General features: G+C 34.9%; 1 protein-coding gene across 1 annotated transcript in view; it reads right to left on the reverse strand.

Annotated features, from left to right (window-relative positions):
• DOK6 (docking protein 6) overlaps nt 1–15,923 on the reverse strand; it is a 252,646-nt gene that overhangs the window by 33,592 nt on the left and 203,131 nt on the right. The gene's annotated exons all lie outside the window — the stretch shown is intronic.

A 15,923-nucleotide genomic window follows, 5' to 3' on the forward strand; every position in this document is an offset into this window, starting at 1 on the left:
TTCAGGAGGTGGTGAGGCACTGGAACAGGTTGCCCAGAGAAGCTGTGGATGGCCCATCCAGGGAAGTGTTCAAAGCCAGGTAAGATTGAGCTTTGAGCAACCCCGTCTAGTGCAAGGTGACCCTGTCTATGGTAGGGGGGTTGGAATGAGATGATCTTTAAAGTCCCTTCCATCTCAAACCACTCTATGGTTTGAATATTCTATGAAAAATGAGATGATGTACATGTTTCTGATCATTATTAAATATACTTGGCCAAGTCCTGAAGTGAAGAATGTTTTCACTTTGGAAATATCTGAAAACTTATTTCTTTAAAAGTTCATTGTTTAAGCAAAGTGTCAATACTGTTTTGAAACTCAACAGATATTTATAATGTCTTTAAAATGTTTTGTTTTAATTATTTATTTTAAAAGCAGATAAATGTACAGACAACCCTGAAGACGTTGCCAGATACACATGAAAAGTTGTTGATAATTTTCTTTGACTGATCAGCCATATAGGCAGGCCTTGGTGACCTTGTCAATGTTATTTGATGCAGGAGATGCAGGCCACAGACCCTTAACTCACAGACTCTTAACTCAGACTCTTAACAAAGCAGTAATAAAAGTTGTATTGCATATAGAAGTAGGTGTGCATATATTATTGTGTTAAATACTGCTTATGCTATAGCCAGAGCATAATATAAGATTTAGGGACAGAACTTTGCACTCCTTTCCATATATATTGTACAAGCCATAGGTATGCAAGGGAATAAATAATGCATTACAAAGAGAAGTATAGATGTCATCAAACATTTTTTTTCTCACATGTGAATGCTTTAATTTTCCTGCACTTTTCACTCTGTGAGCTGGAAAAAGTTCATAGAATTTTTAATAAAGGATACAAAAAAAAAAAAAAAAAGGATTTTTAAAAGATCTCTCTCTTGCAGGAAGAGCTTTAAAAATAATCATTCAGTCCCAGAACTGAGATTTCAAACTCTCCTTTGAGAATATAGCACTACTTTTAATTTACTTGCACTGACTTCCAGCACTTAAAACTGTTGCAGATATTTATCAGATTAATGTCTTTTGTGGGAATCTTCACTTTAGAAACTGAGGGGAAAAACTACCTTTATTTCACACAATCTGCTGAATGGAAGAAAGCACCTTTTATTCACTCAGATACTACATGTTCAGATTGCTAATGCAGGTGCAGAAGTTTGCTTTTATAACAATAGTATCAGCTGGACTCATACTACCCTGCCATGGGGAATGGACTAGGGAGGACGACCCATTTGGGATTAGTATGAGAACTTGGTAAGAAAAAGGTACAGCTTGAAAAAGCTTTACATATCTGTGCTAAATCGTTGCTGTTGCCATACATTGTCACAGCTGGTAGCTGCTCAGGGATCCAGTTTAAAGGAGATTCCCTTGACACAGAAATGTAATAACACAGTGAATCTATTATTCTTTCCTTGTGATCTCTGCCAGAATAGAGAAGAGACACTCTTTTCATGCCTATGATCCAAGCTACCATTTTCTTAACTAGGTAACTCATGAAGACACTCAAAGGCTGATCATACAAAAAGAATTTGCTAATACTCATTTAGTAATTGCCTCAATGCTGGCAATGTCTCACTATAGCATGGCAGTATAAAAGACAAAGGGCTTGGACATCTTTTAGTTCTGTGTTCTCTTCATCCCAAATCACCACTTTTGGTGGCATTAAATATAGTACATTAAACTTAAATAGAAATTGCATTAGAATACAATTTCTTGTTGTAGACTTAGTTTAAAGAAAGCAGATTCTGTGTCCCAACTCTGGCTTATGTCAAGGACACTTTCAAGTCTTCCAGTTATGTACTGTATTGAACAGTAGATCTTAATTCCTCAGTTCCGAAAGCACACCGTATTTAGTTAGGCCTAGAAAAGAAATACCAAACAAACAAAAATAACCAACTAAACAAACAAAAAACAAGATTAATCCTGAAGAATTTTCTTTTTTTTTTTGTCATATAGCATAGTATAGTATTTCATATTTTGAATTGTGTTTATGTTTCTAGGTTGCATTCTATCCCTGGAAATACTTGGATTTATCCATCATGTATCCTTCCATATAGAAGCTGAAAAGTTTGAGGATGTATTTAATAAGGAGGAAATGTAGAGGCACCATTTTCTACTATTAAAAATGGGTTTTGCTATTTGATATCAGATATTGCATAAAAATACCAACTGAGAGCATTATACATGTAGTAGCTATTTTTTACCGTATCATTCAAAAGCAAGAAGAATAATTAGAATGAGTTGTGTAATGGAAAGTAATGAATGGTAGTATACATGTTTTCCCCTTCTATATACTTTGACTGAGAATAACATACAAATGAAGTACTCAAATGTAGCAGTGTGGAAATGAAACAAACACCTTTTTAACAACTCGTGTCAACTCCACAGCAATGAAAAGAATGAATATCATGCTAAGAAATTAAAATGATCATTCTTGTGCTTTGTTTTTCTAAACTTAAACCAAAACATGCTCCAGCACTTGGATCTAGTTTCACAACCTGTAGAAGAAGGAATATTTTAAACTTTTAGAAATTTCACTAGAAAAAAAATGTCCCATCCTGCTATTACATTAAAATTATGGAAAATGAAGCCAGCCCTGTAGATTTAATTTGCTAACAAAAAAACAGTAGTTCTCCCACTGTCAGATTACATGCAGAACTATGATAAGCCTGCTCTAAGAATTTCCTGCATTCATGTAAAAATGTGTGGTAAAATTCTCTAGAAAAAAAAAAAAAAAGTATACAGATGCATATTGGAAAGTTCTAAATAGGAAAAATGCATACACAAATATACATACAGCATATTGCAACCATTGCAATAGGTACTCTGCTTTAGTCAGATGAATCATCTGGATTGAATTTTGTGATTTTGTGATCACAGTAAAGTTAGCAGTGCTGCTTCTCTGTCAGTGCCTTTTTTTTTTTCTTTTTTCTTTTTTTCAGTGAATATAACTCCAATTTCTCTTATCAAATACACTTCCCTTGTGCTAAATCATTCATTTAAAGTTGTTGCTTTTGATTGGGAAGGGGCTGAGCACTTGTGCAGATGGAAAAATGATTTGCATGCCATTAGGAGCACAATATTTTGCAGCATCCTAGATAGACCAAGCCAAAAAAAATTATAAATGAGTCTCATTAATTTAATAATAATTAATACTGAATCAAAATAGAAATTGATTCACTATAGTATTTCTATTGGTGTGCAATAGATTTAATGTATGGTTTGTAAATACTTGTCTGTGCAGTTACACATGCACAAAAAAGGAAAATAGAAAAAAAATACTGGTTTAGTCCCTCCCGCTTTCCCTTTAAAGACCTAATGTCTAGTGATATGAAGCTCTGTCTGGAGAAACACTCATGTCATTTCTTTTTTTTTTTTTTCTTACAATGATATGGATGCACTTTATCAGCCTTGTATCTGCAGTCCCTTCTGATCACAAAATGGCATTTCATCTATAGTCAAGTAGTTTTGCCAAGTTTCCAGATTACCAGAAGGACCATATTTGTAGGCTTCAGAAACTGTTTCATACATTGTTTTCATGGATTAGATGTTAAGCATTATTTAAGCAGAATACTCCCTTACTCATTAGCAGTTAACAGACTGAGAGCAAAGGAAACAGCTAATATTTATATCACAAAGTCATCTTTAATGGGAAGTTCTAGTAGTGGACTGGTATCAGTTAAGTAAATGAAAAGAAAAATAAGCTCTCTGAGAAAAATATAACCCTTTTAAATATGAGAATAATCTAACCCATATCTAGCAAAAGCAATACGATAAACTCAGACTAAGAAGTTATATATGTATTGATCATGCATTTTCAATTGTCCCCTCCTTTCACTCTAACATCTGAAATTCATAGAAATGTCTGCTTGCATACAAAAACCTCTTGCAGAGGTCACAAAAATATGGAATTTCCACCCACAATAAAGCCTGAGCTAATACTTGCCTTTCTCCATTTACAGAAAAACTGAAGTCTTCATAGAACAAGAATCACATTTTCTTTTGGTGTCATGTACCTTTTGGCATTCAATGGTAATAATGACAATATATGGTAAAAATGACGATAATGGTAATAATGGTAATAATGACAATAATAATGAAAATAAATGTAGCTCCTGGAGCCCTCTAATTATAGTCCATAGCTACATATTATGCATATGACAGTAAAGCCTAGCATGTCTCTTGACCTATGGAAAGGCAATTTGCTTCTTTTTAGAGAAATAGCATATTTCACTTGGCCTCATGGCAAGTGGATAATGTGCCCATCCTTTGGGTAAAATCTAGGTGTTTCTGTTCCAAGCAGTTGTTTCAGCCATCTGAGCTCTATAATAATAAGAGTGTGTCATAAAACCAACTATCCTCATCATATCTACTCTGTACTTTTGACCAAAACCACATGGATGTTGATGATAGGGTATGATTTTATGACATTTATGGGTATAGTATGTCATATCACTATAAACTATTTTTCAGAATGATAGAAATGCCAATGAAGAAAAATAACACATTTTCTTATATGGATATCAAAAGGAAAAAACAAAGAATAGTACTTGACATGAAATAAAGGCTAATTGTTAAGATAAAATTTTCACTCAAATGAACTGTTACTGCATTCATTCACTCTTTCATATGAGTACATGTATTTCATCACGATATTTTTCTGTTTGTTTTATAAGAACTGAATGTGCTCTGACAGTTTTTTTTTTCTATTGTCTTTGCTAGAATTCTGTTGCACAGTTATGGCCTTTCCTAAGACAGTGAACAGAATTACAGTTCTATCATCTATAATATTTATACTAGAAAAAAACAAACAAACAAACAAAAAAAATGGAATACATAATTATATTGCATGTCTCAAATGATAGGATATATGTTGGAAGTTACTATGAGTTTCTTCTTTTTGCTAGAAAATATCAATTGGAAATGGAAATAATTGAAATATTTAAGACAAAACTGATCAATTATCCACATGTTCACTGGAATCTACCTGTGAGCTAATCCTTTGAGAATAATTACTCAAATTTGCTCACAGGTAATTTGCTCACAAACACTGTTAGTTCCTCTTGTCTGATGTCAGTATTTAACATCCTAGGCATGTTATATGAAATCCTGAAAATGACAAAGATGTTGTCATTAGAAAGTATAATAACAAAAGACTGTACAAATCCTTCTGAAAAGTAGTTCAAAACTGGTTTTGGTTGTTGTTGTTGTTAAAATAAATACTAGGTAAAGAACAGGAATGTAATCAAAGTGTGAAAGTATCAAGTAAAAGGACATTCCTAAAAGTGATCTTATTTTAACAAATTAAAACCAGTGATGTCAGCATAAGCCTAGCTGAATACAGATGTAGAATTCAGTTAGTTTATGCATGCAGTGTGATAAAAAAGGTTATGAGCAGATCTATGTTACAAGAAAGAATAGTTTTCAAAGTTAAAATTAGCTGTGAGTAAACGTTCCTATAATTTGTTAAATTAATTTTATTTGTAAAATAAATAAATAAATTTGAGTCAAATGACTGAAGTATATCCATAGAATATGTATTTTTTTTTCTCTAAATAAATGTGTGTTTTTCTCTAAATAAATAAATGTATTATGTATTTCTTTCTCTAAATAAAACACTTCAGAAATGAATCTTTATTCCTAACTGTTGATAGTGTGTTGGATTATACTGATTGTGCCTCTCAAAATACTGAAAATATGGTATTATTTGTGCTTACCCTCTCATAACATAATATCAACAAAATAATGTCTGCCAAAAAAAAGTTTGGAAGATTTGAATTTAAACTTCTAAATTACTGGAAGAATTTTAGTTACAATTTTTAATAAACAAAACCTTCTGTTAAAATGGAACTAAAGAGTGTCTTTAAAAAGCTTATTTCTTTTTTGGTCACAGATCTACTTTATACATACATGCAAAAAAATAGTTAATATTTAGATAGTGGATGAACATCTCTGTCTTCCTTTTCCTAGAAACTACAGTTATAATTCAGAACATGTTTTCTATTTTCAGCATGACTTTGGTTTGTAGAATTGTTAATTTAATTTCAGTATAGAGATACTATGCTTCTAGAAGCATTATATATACAGATAGATTTGACAGATAAAACACATAATCATTGTTCTTGCCAGAAGGCAGAACATACGTTTCTGTTCCTTCCATCCTGGAAAAGGCTATATATTATTGTCACTACAGTGCTTTTATTAACATTCCAGGGCAGAGAACAAAATGTTTCATTTTTTTGAGTCACTGCAAAATATAACGTCTCCTTCTTTTTCTCTTTCTATTTTCAATAGGACTACAAAGGCTCACAATATTAAACACATTCCTTCTTCTAGGTAAAATAAATGATAGACTACCGCAGCCCTGCGACAGTTTTATGAAAACATAAAGGTACTTGTTAGTAACTATAAGATGAGCAGTAGATACAATGTACAGTTTCTAAGCAATTAGCAATCAAAAGAGAAGAGTTTCATGCATTTCCTCTTTCTCCTCAGATGCTAAACCACAGATCCAAGCAAACTCTCCAGCCATGTAAATATAGCTGCTATTCAAAAGAAGCTTAAATTTTGGCACATAGCTTCTTGGGTGGGAGGGACCCAGCATAATACTGATTATTCACTTCTTGAAAACTCTTTACAGAAGAAAATTCTCAAAAACATCCTCCCACTGCCACCTCCCCTTCCTTCCCATCCTGAGGTATCTCAGCTATTTCTGGCTTCTTGAATTAACTCAGATTTTTCAGTAAAATGATGAAACTGACAATTCACATTAGTGAAACAAGTATTAGTAGTAAAAAAAATGTAACTGTAAAACAGTTAAGAAAAATATTTATTGCAGAGTCATGATAAGAAATTAAGACATAATTAATTTGATTTCAGAATTGCACATTAGTTAATGTTTTATGAATAATATTCTTTATCCCAATCATATACTTAAAACTACAATGGTGATTATATATAACATTTCTTCAAATCACCCTATTTCTCAGTGTGACAAAAAAATAGTCTTAGAGATAAGCGGGTTATACCCAATAATTTCCATGGGAAGTGTCTACCAGAAGGATGAACAAATTGTATTATCTGTGCCAGCTCAACAATGCAGCTTCACTGCATAAGCTATGAGAGCTGAGAAAACGATTTATTAAAAGCTTAGACTGAGGCAAAGAAAATGTTATTGCAGAAACAAAGTATTAAAAAAAAATAAAAATAAAGAAACCTAATTTTCAAAATGTCCAGATTTTCATGGCCATAGTCCGTATAGAAAGGACAGGCATAGGTATCCGGAACTATTCACATTGTTTTCATGAAACCTTGCCCTGACACCTGGACTTGAGGATTGAGGGTTTTTTTGCGAAATCTAAAATACTTCCTATAATGACACTATACTCATAGCTTTTGGGAATTTAAGGCACTTACTTTCCCAGGATTCACATACTTACAGTGAACAGAGGGAGTCACACCTTCAGCTTATGTTAGCAGCTGTAATCATACCACTATCAATGCTGACTTCCATTTAGAGACTTACACCTTCCAGAAACATATATCTGCAATATTAAGGAAGTAATCATCTAAATCAGAAAGGCAGACTGACTGATTTAGGGCAATTTAAATGTTAGATTGGTTCAGAAACACTGCCTGAGTATATTATGTCTTCAAATGTGTGTGTTATTTCTTGCATCCTTGTTGGTGATCTAATCTTTGAACACTGTCCCGAATTCCACTACTGCAGCAGCCAGGAGAAAAAAACAAAGTGGAGATTTGTGTCATTGTTCTAAAATTATTATTAACATCAGTAAGGCACAGATGTATCATTCAGTCAGAGACTGAATCTATATTAAGCCTCAGAACATGATTTTATTTACTGTGAGTAAGTAAGAACATAGAATGGAGTGTTTATGTTAGCCATATGCCTTTACATTGGCATGATATCAGCAACAGAAGATGAGATAATACCAGATTTGATATAAAGTTCAAGTGGTATCTGGTTTGGCATAAAGTTTGCTTCAACAATGCTACCTATCAAAATATTTTGAGTCATTCCAAATCACACAGCCATGGCATTTCTTATCAGACAGTAGGCACTTTCAAGCTGGGTTTATTGTCTTGTCAAATCACACTCCTATTCCATGCATCAAGAGGATCATGAGCAAACAAGGGAACAAATTAATCAAGACAGTGCTACCACTTATAATAATTTATATATCTACATTATATATCAATATCTATGCACAGATTCTGCCATTAAAACTGAGCAAGCAAACAATACAACTGCAAATAGCTTTCATTAGATTAGCACTTGAAGTTATGAAGTCTTTCAACATGACAATACTCAGCAATACAATTCAATGTGTACCTGTAGCTAGACTTTCTCCTTCAGTTTATTCTTCAGTATACTGATGGTCATAGCAAATATGAAAGCCCTGTACTGCTTATTAACTTAGAGAAAACTCTTGTCAAAGGCATCTGCATTTCAGTCTAATGGTGCAATATTGCAATAACCATAATTCTTTCATCATCACTATCCAGAACAGCAAAGTGCTTCCTTTTCTCTTTTTTCCTGAAGTGGCTGTCATTAGGAAAGACACTTCCAGCTATCATGTGGCACTAAATGTGGCACTTCTATTACACTTTCCAGAGACACTAGATTTAGTACAGAGAAAATACTTACCAGGGATATCATTTCGCACACAGCCGTAATGGCAATGCATATATATATATATATATATATATATATATGTTCCAAATGAAAAAAAGTTTTAGCATATTAAAATGGTATATATATAATATAACAATTAAAAGCTATTAACAACTGCATTTATGATAGCAAATAGTACAGGTACACAATAGTAACATATAAAGGACAATTAACTATGGTGAAATAAACATGTTTCTGATATGTAGAATAAGAATAGAAATCTCTTTAGCAAACAAACTAGGAGGTCTTTTCATCAGAGATAAACTGACTCATAACAGATTGGTATCTCACACTCCTTTGGTTTAGTCATATAACCAATGAACACTGGACCCAATTGTCACCAACTACTTGTATTTCATAGACATTTGAGTAATAAGGAATAAATACACTTATGATGTATGAGAAATGAAAACAAAGTTACGTAGAAAAGAAGCAAGAAAAGATTTTAAGAGGAACATAATGTATAAGTGGCTACTTGTAAAAGATAGATGCAACTTAAAAAGGTGTAAGAAGATCTACAATATACTGTATGCAATGTATTTTATGTCTGTGAAATCCTGTAAAAATAAGTAAAAATATGGATAAGTTGGCTTTCTGTTAAATTCCAATCTTCACTAAATTTTACTTTTTATCTAACAAACATTTCTGTGATGAATCAACACCTGAATGTGAGTTGGGTTCAAGGTTGCAGCTATTAAGAACCAAATACATAATACACAAACATATACATATTTGGGATATGGCATATCCTGATATATTTTTACAGTTTAGAAGAAATTTCACATTGCATTCACAACACTGCTTCCAAAACTAACAGATGAAACTCTTCATGCTGAAATGATTATTTTATAACAAGGTTCACCTTAACATGTGCTATAATAAGGTTTGTCTTAGTATGTGAGTCTTAGCTGCATTCATGTATTTCATTTTGGTCTGCATAATACTTTTTTTTTTGTTTGCTTCTTCACTGTGTAGGTTTAAAAATCCTGTTAACATATTTGCATGAGATATTTGTAGAATGACTGATAAATTCATAGTCATGGGTTTTGCATTTGGATTCTGTTATTAAAACTTGAGATAAAAACAAACAAACAAACAAACAACAACAACAAAAAACACACCACACTGCAGTTATCTGAAAAAAAAAAATGTTTCTTATAAATGTGTTTGGGTAAGGGATAATATAAATTTCCAATAAAATGCTGTAAACTAATTCTGAACAATTTTCTCTTAGGAAAAATTCTTGACAGGTTTATAGCTTCAGTGTCCACTTCAAGAAACAGCCAATTTCAAACAGTGTCTACTAAAATTGTATATACACCCTAGTACTACAGTTTAAGAACAGTGATTGGCTGCCATATGAGAGGTGCCACAATAATTGTTAGATTTGAATGATTATTCCCTAGGCTGGTAAAAACTGTTAACACTGTGTAAAGTGTCAGTCTGTCATACTACCTCTAAGGAGAAGGTAATTTATTCCTCTGAGGTCAGCAAAGACAGAGTTCAAAACTAATTCTCTCATGTCACTTCTGGATTAAAAAAACATTTGCAAGTATCAGGCCACTACTCACAGAATCTGGCTAAAAGCTGTTTTCAGTGAAATAATGGCATCCTCCTACTGTTGAGGTCAAATATTGCTTTAATGACAAGAGTAATGGTGTAGACTCTTTCTCTAGGTATTAACCTATGCTGCAACAATATATGTGTTGGGACAATTTCATACTATATGATGGTAATAAGAAGGCTTTACTGAACCATTTCCACAGTTGCATTGACTTTCTCAGTTTACTTTTTTGTCTGATCACATTTGCAATGTAACTAAATTTAAAAAGAGAATCTCCTTCATACAGATGACTTCCAAGTCCACAGCAAACATACAGGTATTTTATCACAGAAAATCACAGAATCACAGAATCACAGAATTTTCTAGGTTGGAAGAGACCTCAAGATCATCGAGTCCAACCTCTGACCTAAAACTAACAGTCCCCACTAAACCATATCCCTAAGCTCTACATCTAAACGTCTTTTGAAGACTTCCAGGGATGGTGACTCCACCACCTCCCTGGGCAGCCCGTTCCAATGCCTCACAACCCTTTCAGTAAAGAAATTCTTCCTAACATCTAACCTAAAACTCCCCTGGCGTAACTTTAGCCCATTCCCCCTCGTCCTGTCACCAGGCACATGGGAGAACAGGCCAACCCCCACCTCGCTACAGCCTCCTTTAATGTACTTATACAGAGCAATAAGGTCACCCCTGAGCCTCCTCTTCTCCAGGCTGAACAAGCCCAGCTCCTTCAGCCGCTCCTCGTAGGACTTGCTCTCCAGGCCCCTCACCAGCTTCGTCGCCCTTCTTTGGACCCGCTCAAGCACCTCGATGTCCTTCTTGTAGCGAGGGGCCCAAAACTGAACACAGTACTCGAGGTGCGGCCTCACCAGAGCCGAGTACAGGGGGACGATCACCTCCCTAGCCCTGCTGGTCACAGTGTTTCTGATACAAGCCAGGATGCCGTTGGCCTTCTTGGCCACCAGAGCACACTGCTGGCTCATATTCAGCCGACTGTCCACCATCACTCCCAGGTCCTTCTCTGCCTGGCAGCTCTCCAACCATTCCTCTCCCAGCCTGTAGTTCTGCTTGGGGTTATTGCGCCCCAGGTGCAGGACCCGGCACTTGGCCTTGTTGAACTTCATACAGTTGACCTCAGCCCATCGGTGCAGCCTATCCAGATCCTCCTGCAGAGCCTTCCTACCCTCGAGCAGATCGACACACGCACCTAGCTTGGTGTCATCTGCAAACTTACTGAGGGTGCACTCAATGCCGTCATCCAGATCATTGATGAAGATGTTAAAGAGGACCGGCCCCAGCACCGAGCCCTGGGGGACGCCACTAGTGACTGGCCTCCAACTGGACTTGGCTCCATTCACCACAACTCTTTGGGCCCGGCTATCCAGCCAGTTTCTAACCCAACGAAGCGTGCGCCAGTCCAAGCCAAGAGCAGCCAGTTTCTTGAGGAGAATGCTGTGGGAGACGGTGATCAATCTACAATCAATCTACATTTCTTTATAAAAATCTAGCAGAGGTCCATGGCTATCAGAATAAAGATGACCCTCAGTCAAAAAGGCCCTACATAATCGTACAGGTCAAGAAATGCTCAACAGTGTTTATGCCACAGTGAACTTCGGACATAAGTTATAGGGAAGGGTTTTGTCTTCTGTAGGTGAGCAGATTTATTTATTTATTTATTATTTATTTATTTTTTGAAGAACAAGGATAACTTGCAGCAGCTCAGGACAAATGCCTTAACAGTAAACTCTCTTTTTTGTCTAGTTATGAAGGTTTTCTCTTGCATCTTGCATGGTTTTGAATATTTAGACAAGGAAAATGAGTAAGCATCTTATATTCATATCAATGATACCATTTAAAATTTCTGTACATTTTCCTTTTTCATAGTAGCTATGCATAATATCATTCATGTCCCTGATAATGTTCCTGATTTACTGCAGCATAAGCAAAAAAACTACCACCACCACCACCAACAACAAATAAACAGTCACACCTTGAAGATAACAGCTTAAATTGTCTCCCTCTTTGGTATTTTATTATATAATAAACACCACTGAAAAATTTATCGCTTGTTCCCACAGTTCAATACAAGATTTGAAGTACGGCTAAGGTAATAAGAGTATATGAAGAGTCACCGTAAGCCTTTCTTTATATTTCTTCTGTCCTAAGACACCTTGTGCTGGCCCAATCCATGAGAATAAATGCTGGTAAGCAAATCAAGAAATCATACAGAATGATAAAGAAGCTCAAGAAAAAAAAAAATCCTAATTCTTATACAAGATGAATAGAAGATCAATGGTCTTAAAGTACTGCGGTCACCAACACTGAGAAGAGACCTTCTTCCAGCTGCACTACAGAGTCAAAATAGGTTATTGGTGCATATATTATGACTGAAAAAATCACACACTGGTACAGATAATGCTCAATACTTGCCATCCCTGCCCCCCTGCAGTTACTTGTTAAAAACAAGCTGCCTTAATTAATATATGGCAACAGTTAAGGAGAAAAACAAGACTGTTCAGAAACAGATTCATCGAAAAGCACTACAACAGATTGACACTTACACCAAAATGCACATACTTGATCAGAGGAAAGTGTTTCTATAAGAGGCATGGAAGGGATAAAAAACGGCTGAGCTATTTCTCAGAATTAAATACCTGCTCTGATGAATGGGGAATAATGAGACAGTTGACAAGACCAAATATAATATACTTCCATTTCCTAACCCATAACAGGTTATCTTTTCCATCATAAAATGCTTGTAACATCAAATGTTTAGTAATGATAGACTGTCATCTCACAAAGCTCTGCAAAACTGCTGAGACACCCTGGAAAAATCTTACAATAATAATGGATAAAATCAAATGACCAGTCTGTCAACAATCATTCAATCAAATAGATTTATAAAAATTACAATGAAAATAGGCTTTTTCAAATTTATGTTTAAGCTTCAACATTTATGTAAGCTCTGAACCCTATTTTCAGCAAGAGCATTGCTTGACAATATTTCTGAAACCTGGGATCTGCACATGTGGAGCAGAGACATAAAGCATATTCGGGTACCTGCATTCCTGATCTCATGCCATCAATTAATGACCAAGAAACCAGGAAATATGACAACTCCCTATTAGATATCATATAGACAACATACAGAAACCGTATTTAAAAGCAAGAATTGTTCTTATTTTAGCAAAAATATAGGACAGTATATGAGCACAGAAGTTCTACTTCGGCATGTTAGCAACAGATATTTAAGAAGAAAACATTTTGTTATTGTTATCTATTTATACACATGTATGGAAAGGTAACAAAATGAGGTGAAAATGAAAACTTGCTTGATGCAGTTTTCATTAGCTTCAATGAAAAGACACCATAATAAGATTTTTTTATTGTTATTTTTATTTTTTTTTACAGACACAGTACAGAAGAGAATAAATCTGTCCTGCTTAATTAGTAAAAAGTGGGAAGAATGAGCAACACTGAAAACAAGGGATGAACATTCTTCTTGGAAACTGAAAACAAACAGCTGATCAAAATCCTCTTAATAATATTTGGTTCCAAAAAAAAAAAAACCAACCTCCCACATTAATACTATTGTCAGACCATTGTACTTTTCACAGATACCTAATTCTCAGCTAAGTGTTCTGGTAAGAAAGTAAATGTTTTACTGTGAATGCATGATAATACTGACTATAAGTAAGTTGTGCCTGTCTGTTTAGGTCAGCTTATATCAAGGACACATGGAAACAGTCCGAGGTGGCTATACAGGGATCAGCTGAGTTTGTAGAGCAAAAAGGATTACTGGCAGCAGTAGCTCCTACCAAGTATTGTCTATCAAGACTGAGGGTTAGGGAAGAACCTTTTTGTTATCCTGAATGGGGATGAAACTGAAAGACAGACAAGAGGCAAAGAGAAGATGCGTCCTCAGCTCTGCCAGCTCAGGGGTCAAGCCATGCCTCCCCCATCCAGGCTGCTGCCTGGAGAAGACTGGAGAAGCAGGTACCAGACCTGGATTTTCTCCACTTGGGCTGGGCTGAGGCATTGGGTTGATGGGACTCTGCTAGGAACTCTGCTGTTCACGTTCTGTTATGTTGCACACACTAGCAGTTCAGAGAAAACTAATGTACAGTCCCATTGCATGTGAACTTGGCTTAGCAGCAACAACATTAATATGAAGTCACTAATAGTAGTAGTAAAGATATTTTCATTTCACCCTCGCTTTCCAATTGAGGCATTTGCTGCTGAACAGCAAAACATGTACCACTCATGACTTTACTTCTCTGGTCTGTTGTTAGTATAGGTATGGCTTTATCATACAGTGCTCTGCTACTTCATGCTGAATATGCATGTGGACATATCTGATCACAGGTAGGGAAGGACAGTGCCTTTGATATTTGTAATGTAAATGACAAATCACCACGCAGATAACTCCACCCTTCTTCTCATTTATACCAAGTCCTGTCACTTTTCAATCTATCCCAGTTTGGTTGTGCATTTTTCTCTGTTTAACGTAAGAATATTTTGTGTGCTCTTGAAGTCAGAGCTATAAAATACCCTCTCAATAGACATTTTGATAGAATTTGGAAGGATAAACAAGTATCCAGCAGCTAAACTGCAAACTTACTTCTCGTATTCAAACGTGGAGATACAAGGAGTTGGCAGACCAGCTTTGGAAAGGATGAAAAGCTTTCACTTGAGTGAAATCTTTTTAACTCTGCATTGGGAGGAAATTCCTATTATTCACAGTTCTTACTTCTGTGAAAATTATCATAGTGTCTTACAACATATCATTCTGATCTAATAAAAGGTTGGCAGGATATAAGTATTCACCAAGATGAAAAGGCTTTTTTTTTTTTTTTTTTAACAAATAGACGTTCTAAGATATTTTTTTGAACATGTCTTTTTTCCTGTACTGAATAATGCTGTGATTTTTTTAATCAGTTCTGCACAGCTAAAATTCACTATGGAGTTATAAAGAACATATTCTTACGGCTCGATTAAACTGAACATAGTGGGTAGAGTGTCCATTATGCTTAAATTGAAAATTCTTACCATGAAATAAATAGTCTTCACTAATATCAGACTCTGTGTTGTGTGCTACAAATACTGTCACCATAATATTGTTGCAGATTAATAAGGTGGGATACATAAGATGGACAATCTCACTGAAACGTTATATTAATATATTTGAGATCTTGCAATGCTCTTTCTATAGCAAATATATTGCAAACTTCACAACAAACAATTAACAGGCAGGTCAATGTTATGTCACTTTAGACAAACAGATAAATAGATATTTATATGATGTCATTTGAACTCATAAACATTGGGTTGTGAAGGGGGTATTATATCTTTTTCTATTTAAAGTAGAACACAATCAATGGTATTTGATATCCTTGTGAATCCTATTCTCATTACTGTAGGCAAAGCTGATATTATTAATGTTCCCACACTCATCCAATTATACAGCCTATTTTCAAAACCCACACTGTTTTTAGATTATAGCAATTCTTGTGAACATGTTCTGTAGAGGTGTCAATTATAATCATTTCACATTATTTGAAATAATTACTGAAAGAAAAAGAAGTGCAAACAATTCCTGCAAATAGGAACTAAAGAAAATACATC

The sequence above is a fragment of the Anas acuta genome, chromosome 2 (genome assembly GCF_963932015.1).
Source record: "Anas acuta chromosome 2, bAnaAcu1.1, whole genome shotgun sequence".
NCBI classification, from domain to species: domain Eukaryota; kingdom Metazoa; phylum Chordata; class Aves; order Anseriformes; family Anatidae; genus Anas; species Anas acuta.